Genomic DNA, 8,269 nt, shown 5'->3' with positions numbered 1-8,269 from the left:
TCATCCCTTCAGGTGTGATCGGAACGGCCTACTGTTGTTATTCCCGTGACGCGATTGGTAGCCGGAAGGTACTACCTGTCCAATTCCGCGGAGTAGATCTCTGAGGCCCCTTATTCGTCAATTACTTGGAAGGACATTCGATTGGTTGGTTGGTTGGTTGGTTGGTTGGTTTGTTTGAGGAGGACCAGACAGCGTGGTCATCGGTCTCATCGGATTAGGGAAGGATGGGGAAGGAAGTCGGCCGTGCCCTTTAAGAGGAACCATCCCGGCATTTGCCTGGAGTGATTTAGGGAAATCACGGAAAACCTAAATCAGGATGGCCGGACGTGGGATTGAACCGTCGTCCTTCCGAATGCGAGTCCAGTGTCTAGCCACTGCGCCACCTCGCTCGGTAAGGACATTCGAGAACCACCTACTTCTCCGATTGAAGATGCTGTAGTGCCTTGTAATCGCTGTAAACAAGAGTCCAACCTGAATGCGGCGATGGCTCCTAAAAAGAAAAGAAAGATTCCAGAGGTAGGCGACAAAGGCCACACCCTAGGACTTTTCACTGAGCTGGCCACAGATCTTGACACACATTCTTCTAACTGAGTAGGTCAGCAGCTCGAATTTCGTGTCTTGTATGCGGGCTTATATCTTTTTTTCTTCGAATGTTAATCGTGTTGAATCGGACCTGCCGCTTGTTTCGTAGTCTCAGTTTATGTATGATGCCTGTGCAGATGTCATAATCATACAAGAAGTAAAATTTACTCGTTCTTCTCTCCCAGGTTTTTTAACTGTTTATTTGGCTCGCGAGTGTTGCACGGAGACTGCCTTGTTTTTTTAAGTAGGGCGTTCCATTGCAGGGGGTTGAAGTTTTTGATAATGACTGACCTTGATCCTCCTTTATGCACCCGTTCGGTACCAGACGCAATTTGAACCGTCCACAATTTTTTAAGCAAGAAGTGGTTTATTTGCCATGGAAGAATCTGCAGGGTTTTTTTAACACACGGTGAAATTTATTTAGCATTGCGCCCTGTGGATCAATCTCCCAATTTTAATTTTTGTCGGGAGTTGCAAAATTTAGTTCGTTCCTTGAGACAGCGAGACGTTTGCGTCTGTAAACAACCGACTCTTGTCAGTTACCTATTTTACTGCTACAGGTACTTCTATCAGTAGGCTTGACAGATCATATTTATCTGATTGATGCGTGATAGGATTCTGGCTGTCGCTGTCATCCTTGACGGTTGCACTAATCACTGTGCAGTGACTCTTACTTTAAATCACACGCAACAGTTGGCGAAACTATTTCGATCGCCTTGGATGCTGAATATAGAGCACTTGGAGGATCCTTCACTAGATGAGTTAATCTGGGAAGTGAGGGACCGTTCTACTATTCTATTCATCTCCGCTTTGGAATGGTAGATTCAGTTGGCAAACTGGAGGCTCGGACAAACGTTGACACGATTATGTACTAATAGAGCACGGGAATTTCAGAGGACGCAAGACGCTTAATACTCTCTCTTACGACCTTTATGGAAGTGGTCATCAGGCTCCCGTGCGGACTGCAGACTTCAACCTAGGTATAGGCGCCACTATTACGGATGAAACAGCTGGAACGGTGGTCTGATCATTTAATATTAAAAGACTACGACCAAGGTGTGGACGGGGCCAAGGAACTGACATATCAGACGTGATTTAACACATAAATAATTTATTTGTAACTTACAATACATAACACCAACTACGTAAATCCTGCTTCGATGCTTAGAATTGCCCAAAATGGGAGGGCCACCACTTTCGAATTGGAAAGGCTTTAATTTAAGAAACTAAAACGCCTATTATAATTTTTAAAAATAATTATAACACAACACATAAGTAAGCGCTAAGTGAACGCACTCTTAAATCTTCAATTATTTATCACAAAGCGTGTGTTTACCACATGTAAATTCTCATTGCAATATGAAACATAAATACATGAATTCACAACACAGCACGGCTTCAAAATTTCTACCTGGACAACATATGGTCCTAAAACTTTCCACGCCCGGGTTCCCGGGTTCGATTCCCGGCGAGGTCAGGGATTTTCTCTGCCTCGTGATGGCTGGGTGTTGTGTGCTGTTCTTAGGTTAGTTAGGTTTAAGTAGTTCTAAGTTCTAGGGGACTGATGACCATAGATCTTAAGTCCCATAGTGCTCAGAGCCATTTGAACCATTTTGAACCTAAAACTTTCGTATTACATTCCAGCCAATCACAATAATAACTTATAAACACGGTTGGTAAAATACAAACGTTTGCACTATAATGAATTTTAATAATCCACAATCACTCAAAAAACAATATCAGAAGTTCGATACGGAGCATGTAAGCCTGTTTATACAATCTTTCGGACCGAACTAGGCACGAGGCCCACCATAACAGAAGTGCGCTAGTTGCTTTTAGGGTAGGTGCACCCATTAGCTTAATCACTGAGCAGATATTTACTTAAGCGACAGGTAAGATAGTTAATGCAAATAGAAGGTATTTCTAAAGTTTTTTTCCTCCCTTTTAACAAGGGGGTTTTAGTGAGGTGGAAATTACACTTTGAGGAGACGCAACAGCAATCTAGCGGGCACGCCTTCACGAGGACGCCATGCCACTACACACGTACTAAACTAGCCGCGTGTCCGCTGTTCAAGCCAAACATTAACAACACAGTTCCATATTCCTGACACCCAAATAGTCGGGATCAAAACAAAACCAAAAATCCCAAGAGCGCAAGATCCAGCATAGCTTCAGAACAGATCTTACTTCATGCGGTTGCCTTCACAAATACATATATCGAAATGAAAACAAGAGCGTGTAACAACATTCCCTAATCAGCACAATGTTCTTATTGAGGTCCCAGTAGCGCTAGACAACGCTGACATGCCGATGTTAACAAACCTCTAAGGCAACACCCTCCAACTGACAAGCCGAAACCAATGTGACTCCTTATCAGCTCCGTGACAGGACTCGAACCCCCAACTACTGTCAGTGCAACTCACTTAGAAAAAATACAGCGCAAATAGTGTGGTGGACACACATACCTAGGGATTAACAGAACACTAGACTGAACTAGAATTAACCTTAATAATACAGCACCAGACGTTGGGAGACAAGGAACTAACTCCACACGCGAAATTCTGCAATCCACAGGGCGGGAGGATGAACTACCAAAACATAGACGTGCGAACGTACACAATTAACTACCAAAATACACCACTAAACCGGTTAGCAACGATGCATGGAGGAATCTGTGGTGTCACCGCCAGACACCACACTTGCTAGGTGGTAGCCTTTAAATCGGCCGCGGTCCATTAGTATACGTCGTACCCACGTGTCGCCACTTGATTGCAGACCGAGCGCCGCCACACGGCAGGTCTAGAGAGACTTCCTAGCACTCGCCCAGTTGTACAGCCGACTTTGCTAGCGATGGTCACTGACAAATTACGCTCTCATTTGCCGAGACGATAGTTAGCATAGCCTTCAGCTACGTCATTTGCTACGACCTAGCAAAGTGCCATTACCAGTTACTATTGATGCTGTAAAACATGTACCGTCAAGAGCGATGTTCACCATTTACGGATTAAAGTTAAGTATTCCAACAGCTACGTCCTTTTTTGCTAAAGTCTAACTTCCTTGTCCTGTTCCAGACCTCACGCCAGCCTGCGTGAGCTAAAACGCGTGCCTTTCGGCTTCCTCTCATAGTGGGTTGGCTCTCTTGCCAATCCACAACAGAATCTGCACTGTCCGAATTGCACCAGTGAACAGAACAGAGATTGCCACAGCGGTGGCCACAAGGCGTGAAAGACGACTGGATGAACTCAATCCCAAAGGACGATCAACTAGAAACATTCACACTTAACTTCTTTTCTCCTTTCCCTCGGCGCACTTCGTCGTTTGTCCGGGACTGCTGTGCACAATTCTGAGCCGTCCACAGTCATCTCGGCAGACACCGACCCGGCCGAACTGCTCCCGGACTCAAACCGTCGCCGAACGGCGGCTCCACCGCCCCATGATGGTTACTGTTTGTTTGCCTTCGTCGACGCAGGCGATGATTAGACTGCCACCCGCCTCCCGCGGACAACCAGTGAAGAGCGGACACAGGGGCCCAACCAGGCCGGCGTTCCTCCACGGGTAGAAATGCGGGTTCGATAACAACACCCGTACGCGGAAAGCAGTATCTCGACGTCACCAGAGCAGACACGAAGACCACTGCGCGACAACCACCTCCAGCGTGACCGCGCTCGCCTATAAATAGTACAGGCCAAAGAGTCTGCTGCAGCAAACACGTGAGTCGGTCGTGTTACTAACCTACGGTTTCTAAGTACACCAAAGACAGAACTCGCAATCGATAGTGGGTACACTACGGGCGGGAGTTCAAACGAAAGAGCTTCATAAAAGACCAACCCTGAACAACCGCGGAAAAACGAAATAGAAGCGAAGCAATAAAAGACAGCAACGAGATGCTAGAACCCGGTCGCGCCCAAACACTGTCGATTACCAAAAATATTGGCTCCACACGACGCTCAGGAAACGAGCCGTGGAAAGATGGAAGTACACACGGCTCAACAGTGTCAAATGGAAGGGTTAAGGATGTGATCCGAAAGACGTTCCTTGTTGGCGGATGAAATGACTGTATTATCTGATTTGACATCAGACTCGTCGTAAACGTGCGTGCATCATATCTCGCAAGATTGAGGTCGGCAGTGTTACGACGGTGCAGAAGGACATATTGCACACCTTCCAAAAATTGTGTGATGGGCTGTATGAGGTAGCCGCTCCTGTGGATATGTTATCCGTTTTGCTTGTTCGGACTCGTGATCGCAGACTTACACCTGAACATGATGCTGCGTTGACTCTTATGTTTTTCGGTGTGGTGATGAGAAAGAACGAATTGTAGACCGTCTTCTCGTAAATCGCCGGCGTCGGGTGGGGTGTCAGATGAGTTTTTTGTGAGCTTTTGGCTCATGTTGGGTACTACTTTTACTTCGCTTGAATGAGATGCTCAAACAGGGGATTGATTCTCGAATCTCTTGAAGTTGACAAAATTGTGCTACTTCCTAAAATTTTTCGTCCGGCAGTAAATGCTAACTTTCGCCCGACTACCTTACTAAATTCTGATTACATGACTGCGACGAAGGCGGTGACAGTCGTCTGTCTTCGTTGCAGGAAAAAGATGTTGCTGCCGGTCAAAGTTGTTTTCCTGGTTGTACTACTTTGACACCGATTGCGGAATGCTGTGAGGTGGTATCGGTGGCCGCTGTTACTTCTGTTCGTTGTGCTCCGGCTCTTTCGCATTTTGACAAGGCGTTCAACCGTATCAGCCATGGCATCCCGTTGCAGTACTTGCGTACTGGAAGCCGTTGGGTTCATTGTTGATACGGGAAGGTTCCTGTACAATTGTTTACAGATAACGAAGCTTCTGGGACTGTCAATGGACAACTGACACCGCCGATTAACACCTGTAGAAGTTTCCATCAGGGAAGTCGCTTACAGTGTCGTCGTTTGATCTGTCACTTTAGTCCCTTCTTCGAAGGATCACGACCAATTTACAAGGAAGGACACTCATAGGGGAGACGATCTTGAGGCACGCATACTTGGATGATGTTATGGTGTTACTCGGTTCTCCCGTTGAGATTCCGGTTGCTGAAGGCTACGGTGGATGACTTTTGCCTTTTATCTGGTGCCTGCATGAACGAATGCCAATGTCGGTTGGTGAATTTACGGAGTTTTGATAACGCTGTCATTCTGTGCACAACAGTGGTCGATCGAGGTAAGTCTTCAGGGATCATAATTGATAGTCCTACAATTAAAATGGCTACCCTTAATTGGAAGTCGCCCACAGGAAAGATACAAGGTGCAGTCCTGGAACATGAGCGGCGTTCCCCCAATCTGCTTCAGAAAGTTCGGATCCTGGACACCTGTGTCTTGTGCAAAGCATGCCAAATCTAAAAATGGTTCAAATGGCTCTGAGCACTATGGGACTTAACTCCTGAGGTCATCAGCCCCTAGAACTTGGAACTGCTTAAACCTAACTAACCTACGGACATCACACACATCCATGCCCGAGGCAAGATTCGAACCTGCGACCGTAGCGGTCGCGCGGTTCCAGACTGTAGTGCCTAGAACTTCTCGGTCACTCCGGCCGGCACACACCACATCTCTCAGGTCCTTTCCCTTTCCGCGATAATGGCTAGCAAACTGAAACAGCTGTCTAGTTTTTTTATTGAAGCATCACGTTTTTCGATTATGATACGAGGCGGCTAAGCAAGCCCTTACCCTCGAAGAGTGGAGACTTTCCGACATTCGAGAAAAGTCTCTATTGTCTATTCGGTGCACTGTACTGACTGTCTCCCACGCAGTCCACACACTCACGCCCGGGCAGTCTTGTCGCACCTGATAATGTCGGTCAATTGAATTCTGAGTTAAAACATGTCTGCAAATTTTACATTGCTCTCAGTTACTTGTGGGACGGGGGTCTCACTGCAGAATTCTTGTTAATACGCGGTACAGGGACGGGGGTCGACTGAACGGCTCCTCTTGAGAGGCAGTGTGGTCTCGTCTCAGCCTTCCTGTTCTATCTGTGGCGGTGGCGTCCAGTGGTCCACAACTTATTACCAATCGCAGAGCGCCTATATCGTGTAGGAATTAGCGTCACGGATCAATGCACTTGATGTCCCGCCATGGTCACGAAGCAAGTTGTCATTGGTTTAAAAAACAATTAGCGTTTCTAACACAATCCGTTGAGACTGCTCATACCCTACTGCGGCCAGACTTCTTCTGCTTTCCGAGAGCAACCTCATTTCGTAGTTGGTAGGCCGCCATGTTCATTACCATGTAGACGAAGGGGGCGATCCAGACCCATTCGCCTTCCGCCAATATACGGCCACTGCATACTGGGAGCGTTTGCGCGTGCCACGGTATCGCGACTTATTCGCCAATATATTGAACCTAGTATTTTGTTGTCAAGGTATCACTTGAGTTAGATGGTGTTTGTGGCTTCCTAATCACGATGGTTCCTTTTTTGGTAAACTGTTTCGTAGTTTATCTCATTTTATTGTTTTGCGGCTCTGTTGGTCTTGTTTATACATATATACTGAATCGGGTGAGCATTAGGTTTAGTGGGCACCAGGTCCTCGGATCGAGCGTCGCTGGTGGTACTTTTTTATCTTTATCGTCCTCGTCGTGAACTGAGGAGCCACGTCATTTTTCTTCTGTCACGTTGGCTTCAGCCTTTTGTTAGAAACTATTTTTGTAAGGTTGTTTGAGTTTGCCAAAAAAATAAAAAAAATTAAGAGAGTGGGTTCGTAATCGTCGGAATTCCATATTAAACTGCTGGTGCAGAGCCCGAATCATACCGGCATTTTTCCGTTTTCTTAAACTTATTTCGGGGGAGACAGTGCCATTCAGTACATTACGGATATTGTTAATTACGAAGGCTGATTTCGTGGTAGGCGAATAGTTTGTCACTAATCGGTGGTGTTAGATGCTTGAAACGCTGCAGACATCGCAATATCTAGAATGAAATTTTCAATCTACAGCGAAGTGTGCGCTGATATGAAACTTCCTAGCAGATTAAAACTGTGTGCCAGGCCGAGACTCGAACTCGGGACCTTTGCCTTTCGCGGGCAAGTGCTCTACCAACTGAGCTACCCAAGCATGACTCACGCCCCGTCCTCACATATTTAATTCCGCCAGTACCTCGTCTCCTACATTCCAAACTTCACAGAGGCTCCCCTGCGAACCTTGCAGAACTAGCACTCCTGGAAGAATGGATATTGCGGAGACATGGCTTAGCCACAGCCTGAGGGATGTTTCTAGAATGAAATTTTCACTCTACAGCGGAGTGTGCGCTGATATGAAACTTCCTGGCAGATTAAAACTGTGTGCCGGACCGACACTCTAACTCGGGAGTCGTGCTTGGGTAGCTCAGTTGCTAGAGCACTTGGCCGCGACAGGCTCAGATCCCGAGTTCGAGTCTCGGTCCGGCACACAGTTTTAATCTGCCAGGAAGTTTCATCGCAATATCTCCTTCACCCACAGGAAGATCTCGACCCGGGATTGTTCCATATGTTTCTCGGACCAAGAAGTTGTGGAAGGCATCTTCACCGAGAGCTGCAGTGATTCTGCTAAGAACCGAGGCGCGGTATCTAGTGTTCTGGAATCCTAGGACGTGGACCATCGGAAAGCTGCGGATCGATTGACGTCGTTCAACTTCTACCGAATGCCTCATATCCTTTTCCGAACTAGCATTCCTTCCGAGCCT

General features: G+C 46.8%; 1 non-coding gene across 1 annotated transcript; it reads right to left on the bottom strand.

Moving 5' to 3' along the window:
* Positions 1–7,588: 7,588 nt before the first annotated feature.
* Trnas-cga lies at positions 7,589–7,663 on the bottom strand. Its single transcript has one exon. It is a non-coding gene; the product is annotated as a tRNA-Ser (tRNA).
* Between the last annotated feature and the right edge of the window lie 606 nt (positions 7,664–8,269).

This window comes from Schistocerca americana, chromosome 7 (assembly GCF_021461395.2).
Source record: "Schistocerca americana isolate TAMUIC-IGC-003095 chromosome 7, iqSchAmer2.1, whole genome shotgun sequence".
In the NCBI taxonomy this organism is placed as follows: Eukaryota; Metazoa; Arthropoda; class Insecta; order Orthoptera; family Acrididae; genus Schistocerca; species Schistocerca americana.
The sequence above is the reverse complement of the archived record's forward strand: the minus strand, read 5'-3'. Positions and strand labels throughout refer to the sequence as shown.